The sequence below is a fragment of the Peromyscus eremicus genome, chromosome 15, assembly GCF_949786415.1.
Source record: "Peromyscus eremicus chromosome 15, PerEre_H2_v1, whole genome shotgun sequence".
In the NCBI taxonomy this organism is placed as follows: Eukaryota; Metazoa; Chordata; class Mammalia; order Rodentia; family Cricetidae; genus Peromyscus; species Peromyscus eremicus.
In genome coordinates, this window is record NC_081431.1 from 61,851,916 (window position 1) to 61,859,585 (window position 7,670).

Consider the following 7,670-nt stretch of genomic DNA (forward strand, 5'->3'; position numbering starts at 1 on the left):
GGTTCCTTCGAGGCCAGATCCTATCCAAGAGCCCCTGGAGTGCGGCGGCGGAGACACTGCGATCACCTGGAAGCCTTCTACAGTTGGGCGCTTGAAAGAGATTCTGGCCCCCCTGAGGGGTAAGGGCTTAAAAATGAGGAAATGATAATCTGTCTTGTTTGCTAACTAGTCTTTGTCTAAAAAAGAAAACAGCAGCAAACCACAGCGGAAATCAAGTGTTGAGAAAACATGTGTTACATAAAGATGGGTGACTAGGGTTCGAAGGGTCTCTAAGGAACTCAGGACTCCCAGAAGCTACCAGGTCTGGGCACCTTTCTCAGAGGGGCTCAGGATTTCTATGCCTTGATTGGCTTCTGAGTTAAAGGCATTTATTGTCTCTCTGTCTTCCGGACAACACAACCTCCTCACCAATCCTCCCCCAACAACAAAGGCTTTGTGGACCAAAGCTTGGCTGCTTGAAGTCTTAATGAGTTGTCAGTTAATTCCTCTGATGAATGCTTGTGAACACCTACTATTCGTAGTGATATTTATTAACCATGGATTTTCAGCAATTCGCTATTTTCTCTGAACTTTATCTAGAAAATAAACGAAGGTGAGACACACAGTCTCTGGCACCCCACCATGCAGAATATCATTTCCGGGGTCTTAGCCACAGCTTGCCCCAGCTGTACTTGGGTCCTCATTCTCCCACAGTGGTCTCCAAACAGGGGCTTCCCTCTTACAGAGGCATTGATAGAGAGAAGAGAGAAGCCAAGCCAGCGAGCTCATGATAACAACGTTGGTTTCAAGGCAGAATGTCTGAGGGTTTGTCCAGGCTTGACGCTTTTTAGCCTTGGGCAAGCTTCCCTGAGCCTGTGTTCTCACTGATAATTTGGGGACAGTCACCGTCTTGGCTGGTGCACAGCAGAAATCACTGATGAGGCCAATACTGTGCAAAGCTGTAACTTATCAGAGGATTCCCAGGTTTTCCTCCAGAGGTCCCCTAGTCTAGGCTTTCCAGCCCCTTGTGCCCACCCTATTTCAGGCTCCTTGGTGGCTGGCTGACTGCGCACCACTCCGCACTCACGCCCACACACCAGATTTGTCACATGCTCTCCAAAACACAACCGGACAACTTCCTCAGCCCCGGAGGTTGAATGCGAGTGAGTTCAAAGCAGGTGCAGAGGAAGAGGAAAGAGGAAACGTGTGGGTGTGAGCAGCCTGCCCTGCTCTGCCCTGCCCATCTCCCTCCAGGTCTCTACTAGCTCAGAGGAACCGGCATGTGATGTCCTCCAGCTAGCAAATAGGCCAAGAGGTCTGAGGGCAGCCTCGGGCTTCTGGTTTGAGTGGCTAAGGGAGGCCAGTTTTAGCCAGGATCAGTGTTTACACTTCCTACTTACAGAGCTCTTTCCCATGGCCTCCATCTGCCAGCCAGCTAGCGAGGCTCTCCATTGGCTGGGATTGCCTTGGAGTCCTGGGGCAGGTGAGAGGAAGCTGAGGAGAGAGGGAAGAAAGGAAGGAGGATATGAGTGAATATACAAAGGACAATGGTGGGTGTGAGAGTGTGTGGGTGTCAGTGTATTGTGAGTGTGTGAGAGCAGTGTCCTGTGCCGATGTGCAGCAAGCCATGTAAATGGGTGTTGTGTGGTGTGTAAGCATGTGATGGGTGTTCTGTGACACACACGTGGAATGTGACGTGTGAGCATATGATGTGGCTGTGAGTGTGTACCATGTATATTTGGTGTGTAATGTCTGCATATCTATGAAGTTCTGGAATTTGCCGTGTGGCCGAGCCTGCCAATCAGGGCTAAAGACCTGCGGATGAGAGAACACTTAACATGTGCAGCCTACACAGATTCCTTTTGCAAATTCATAGGAGGAGGAAAACAAGAATTAGTGTGTGTTGGAGGGGTGGAGGGGTGGCCATCTGCAAACCTTTCCATCTGCCGTGGTGACCTGCCTGCATGATAGACTGGGGTGATAGTGTCACAAATAATGTGGGAGAGACCAACCAGTATCTGATTGGAATTGAGGCCCATTTCATGAGATGGAACTTGTACCTGCCGCTGCTGCTCTGGGGGCCGAGGACCTGAGACTAGATTGGACATGGACCTATGGGAGAAACAAGTACTATCATTCTACTAAAGGAACATTGTAATTAAATGACTCCTAACAACGTTCTTCTATGAGACTAAATTGGACACAGACCTAGGGGAGAAACAAATACTATCCTTCTACTAAAGGAACATTGTAATTAAATGACTCCTAACAACGTTCTTCTATACATACAGATCTTGCTCAGCCTTCATCAGAGAAGTTTCTTCTTGTTAGTAATGTAAACTAACACAGAGACCCACAACTGTACAGTGTGCAGAGAGTGAGAGACTTTGGAGCACTCAGTCCTAAATGGGATGTCTCCATCAAAGCCCTCTCCCTAGGGTTCAGGGACCTATGCAGAGAGCAGAAAGGTTGTAAGAGCCAGAGGTGATGGATGACTCCCAGGAAATAGTATCTTCTGGATATAACAGGTATAGGACCAAGCCATATAAAATAAAAATAAATAAATCTTAATAAAAATTAAAAGTCTAAGCTATGTGAGGTAGGAATGACTGGAGAGATCAAAAGTCTTAGACCTGAGTCTGGCCAAATGGAGGGCCTCCACTTCAGGCAGTCCTCCTCCTGACTCATTGTCCTTTCCACAGTGACGCATAAGTCAACCAACCAATCAATAGTAGCCATTGGCTGAAGCTTTGGCTCAGTAGTAGAGTGATTCCCTTGAATGCACAAAGTCATGGGGTTCAATCTCCAACACCACAAAGATGCCACCAATCCACTCTCACTGTTGGATGGAATGTTCCAGATATGTGTTAAACGCAGTTCATCTATAGTGTACTTTAGCTATGAAATTTCTCTGTTAATTTTTAGTTTGGAAGATAAAGCTAACGATGAGAATAGAGTATTGGAGTGCTCTCTATTAGTATATCAGGCCCATCTGACTTTTCACGTCCTTTAGTGTTCGTTTTATGAAATTACAAGCCCTAACAAACATCTGTATATATGTCTTTATGTTTTATCTCTTCTCATGGGTCATTAGCTTTATTAACATCTAGTGCAGTGATTCTCCACCTTTCTAATGCTTCATCCCTTTAATACAGTTCCTCATGTTGTGGTGACCCCCAATCATAAAATTATTTTGTTGCTACTTCATAACTGTAATTTTGCTACTGTTATGAACCCTAATGTAAATATCTGATAGGTAGGATATAAGATATACGTGACTCCCAAATGGGCTGCAACTCACAGGTTGAGAACCACTGATATAATGATACAGTGGCTTTCTTTATCTCTTCCCTGGACAAGTTTTGGGTTGAGGCCAACTTCAGTAGCTATCACAACAGCCGAGGAAGCTGGTTTACAGCTGCCATTTGCTTCATGGGTTGACTCTGATATTTTGATCTCACCGTGAGTATGTTTCTTGGAGACAACAGATAGTTGCGTTTTGCTTTTTAATACATTCAGATTGTCTGAATCTTTAAATGGGGCACTGAGGCCATTTGTGTCAAAGGTTGTTTTTTGAGAGATGTTTGTTAGTGTCTGTGACGAGATGTTGTTCTGGTTGGTTGGACTATTGTTCTTTGTCTCTTGTTAATGCGAGAGGATTCCTGGCTTACCGTGTTGGATATGATATCTTTCCTAGCTCTCCTTTCTTAATCTAGTCAGTTCATAAAAGTCATCCTTTCTTTTGATTTTGTGAATAAGATTTTCTTTTAGTGTGCTATTTTTAAAATATTTTCTCTTTTGAGGCTCTAAAAAGTTATCAATGTATATAAGTGTGTGAGAGTATACACCATATGTGTGGAGGCCAAGAGAGGGTGTCCGATGCCCTGGAGCTAGAGTTATAGGCAGTTGTAAGCTGCTAGCTGTGTGTGATGAGTAATGAGCTTAGATCCTTTGGAAGAGCAGGACACACTCGACAGCTGGGCCATCTCCTTAAGTATTCCTACAGTGCTGGTATGGTGGTCATGAACTACCTTAGTTTGCAAATGTCCTTATTTCTTCCTCAGTGTCGAGAGATGGCTTTGCTGGGCGCAACCATCTTGATTGGCAGGTGTGCACTTTCAGCTTGCCGTATCTCCACGGCTTTCTAGCTTTTAGTGTTGCTGACGATAGACCTGATGTTATTCGGATGTGTTTGCCTCTGTAGGTGGGTTTGCATTTCCCCTTACAGTTTTAATACAGTTTCTTTGTTTTGAATTGTTGACATCTTGACTATGATATGTTCTTCCTATTTGGGTCTCTAAATGCCTTTTGTGTTTGTATGTCCATTTATTTCTATAGGTTTGAGAAATTTCCTACTGTAATTTCATTGAAGAAACTACTTATGCCTTTAGATTTCACTTCAACTTTTTCTTCTTTCTTCAGGATTCTTGGGTTTGGTCTCTTGAACATGTCCTAGGTTTTGGTCATGCTGACCAACTTTTCTTTTGTATATCTGAATAGATTATTGTCTTTAATTTGTCCATCCCTTGATAATCTTTTTTCTTTCCTTTGTAGCATGGTTTTGTTTGCTGATACCTTCCACTGTGTTTTTTCATTTGATTGATCGCCTCTCTGAATCCCAGCATTTCTGTATGGCTCATCGGAATCTGGAGCTGAAGTTACCCTGTTTTTCTAAGTTTGTTATCCATGTGGTTCTCCTGTTCATCTATTTTACCAACTTTCTGTTCTAGGTCCTGCGTTGATCCCCTCACTTCATTCATCTGCTTGTTTGAGTCTTCTGTGTAGCTATTAATTCTTGACAAAGTAGGACTCTGACACATGGATGCCAACATGTCTTTTATCATGGCCTTTGGTTTCTAGTTTTGGGGAACTGGGGTCTTGTGGCTGTTTTCTTCTATTTGCTGTTCCTTTGTTGTGTTTCGCACTTCTGTCAGTGGTCCTGGTTTTTACTTTTTCACATTTCCAACTTTTTTTTTTCTGTGATTTTTTTGCAAGTCCCTTGGGCAAGCTGTTTTTGCTTGTGTTTATGTTTCCTGAACTCTGTAGAAGGGATGCTGGCTACAGCAACAAATGCTAAGACTTGGCGGAAGTCCTGGTGTGAACTTGTAGTAGTGGACACTCGGTCCTTCACTTGTGTTCTCGGTAGGGTTTGGAGACAGTGGCGCTAGGGTACTGACTTGGAAAAATGTAGTTAGTAGGTTTTTAGAGCTGAGAAAATTAATAATTAAAAAATAAACGGAGGAGGAAATAAATAAGAAGTAAAAGGAATGGGAAAGGAAAATATACAGTTAAGTTTCAAAAAGAGGGTAAGTATGGGTTAGAGTGATAAGGAATAATGGAGACAATGTTCTAGAATAGGTGCAGAAAAGAAGAAAAGAAAGGCCAGCCATAAAAGCCTGTTTAGATGAGACAGAAGCTAAAACAGAAAACTAAGCAACTAAAGTAGCGAAGCAAATATTAAAAGAGAAAATGAAAATGCACCAGCGTAGACAAGTAGTCCTTGTTCCCTGCTGGTTGGATTGGACCCAGTTTTGCCTGTCCCCTTGGTCATCATTTACTGCCGTCTGGGTAGGTGGGATGAGGGCTTTAAGCAAAGCAGACCTGTGTGTCCTCTCTACTGAAAGGGGACTGTCTGGGATCCTCCTTTCTTCAGCCTTAGCTGTAGCTTCATCTCTGGTGTGCATGCGGGGCCTTCTGTGAGGGGGCGTGCAGGGCACACCCACGCTTGTGTTCACCATTGCTGCTGGGCGCTCTCTTTCCTTCTGCATTCTGCCTGTCCTTGTTCCTCTTCTCTGACAGCTCTTGTCTAAGGATTCTTGTGCTCAGTAGTGGGATTACGCCACGCTAAGCGCACTGTTCGTATTCCTGCCTTCTCGCTCGCCTGGGCAGTGGCAGAGCAGCTGTCCTCCGTATGTCCCTCTGGAGACTTGCAGGGAGTCTCAGCTTAAGACTCTCGTGCAGTGTGTTTACCACAGTCCCCATAGTTGTGCATCGCTCTGGCTGTCTTTCTGTCCAGGGTGTGCCTAACTTCTGACTCCAACTCTGTAGTCTAGCCAGGCTCTCTTTAGCTTGTCAGTCTTACGGTGGCTGTGTTCAGCTGGCAGCAGCGCCTCCCTGGCGGCTACCACTGACTCCAGCCTGGTGTGAGCACCATAAAGTGGCTGTGTGCCAGCTGACTGCTCCTGGCTATTTCACCATGATGACACTGTAGATGTCACCATGGCTTGTTTCTTTACTTCTGTCGCCCATCTTTGTTTACCCACTGTCCTTCGCGTGTTTCTGATGTTCTTCTGGTATTTCTCTCATAGGAATTCTAGTCACTCTCATCTTGATTCTTCTCCTTCACTAGGTCACATAGAGGCCTTGCCTGTCACCATACCTAGAAATCTTATTTACTTTTGAGACAGAGTCTTGCTATGTAGTATAGGTTGGCCTGGAACTCAAAGGATTCTGGCCTCGACCTCCTTCATGCTGTGATTACAGGTGTGTGACATTACACCTACCTGCCTTGGAAGAGACTCTCTGGAGCACCTTGGCTCATTGGCTCATTTTCTCATTCCCGCTTTAGCTTCATGGCCAACTTGGTGCCACTGGCCTCTGTCTTGTATCTTTTATCTAGTGCACCCTTTCTCCGCTTAGATAGTTTTGTTTCTGAGATAACCCTTCAGTATTATTTTTAATGGTCCAGGCTCCTCAGGAAGTTAAGTATTTCAGGGAAGCCTGGGTGCGGGTACACTACAGATTTCTTTGCCTTGGGGTCCAGCTTCATAGTCATCAGCATAAATGGTTGGTCTCTAACTTCATATTAATTATTAATGTCTAGTGTTCTTGGAAGAGTTGTCCAGTCTTGAGTCTAGAAAAGTCTTAAATGGTTAGAGATTATTTCAGTTTACAAAGTAAAATCATCTGTCTTGGAACTGCTAGGTGGGCCTTGTTAATGCATAGTCAGACTATTATGTAACAGCCTTTCAAAGGATAATTTTTAAAACACAGGAAGTTTTCCTTGTCATCAGATGTTTAACTCCCTGAATGGTTGACGGCCATTGCTGAGTGGTTTATCATCATCAAGAATAACAAGCTCACAATTATTATTCTTTTGTACAGGGCTGAATGACATCCTAACAAAGTTCAGGTCCAGCCGGGCGGTGGTGGGGCACGCCTTTAATCCCAGCACTCGGGAGGCAGAGCCAGGCGGATCTCTGTGAGTTCGAGGCCAGCCTGGGTTACCAAGTGAGTTCCAGGAAAGGCGCAAAGCTACACAGAGAAACCCTGTCTCGAAAAACAAAAACAAACAAACAAAGTTCAGTTCCACCTGTGACCCAGCTTCCTTCCTGTAAGGAACTTCCTCAGGACCAGACTCTGTGGGGCACTTGCCATCACCTATTGATAATACAATACATTGCCTGTGGCTTTGGTGACATTTTTTGGCCTGTGAGTGCAGGGATTGGGATAGGCCATGTGATAAGCCCAGGCTCGGACTCCCGGTTACTGACATTAATGCAGACACCGAATCTCAATCTCCTGTCGCAGGAGAGCCCTTCAGTGGCACAGTGCGGGGAAGTACATGGAATGGGGATATATAATGTCTAAGAACAAGTGACTCGGCTTACAGTTAATTATACCTCTTCTGGGCTGACTTTCTATCATCACCAGAGAAGTAGATCTGCATCCACATCACAAAGAAAAGGACC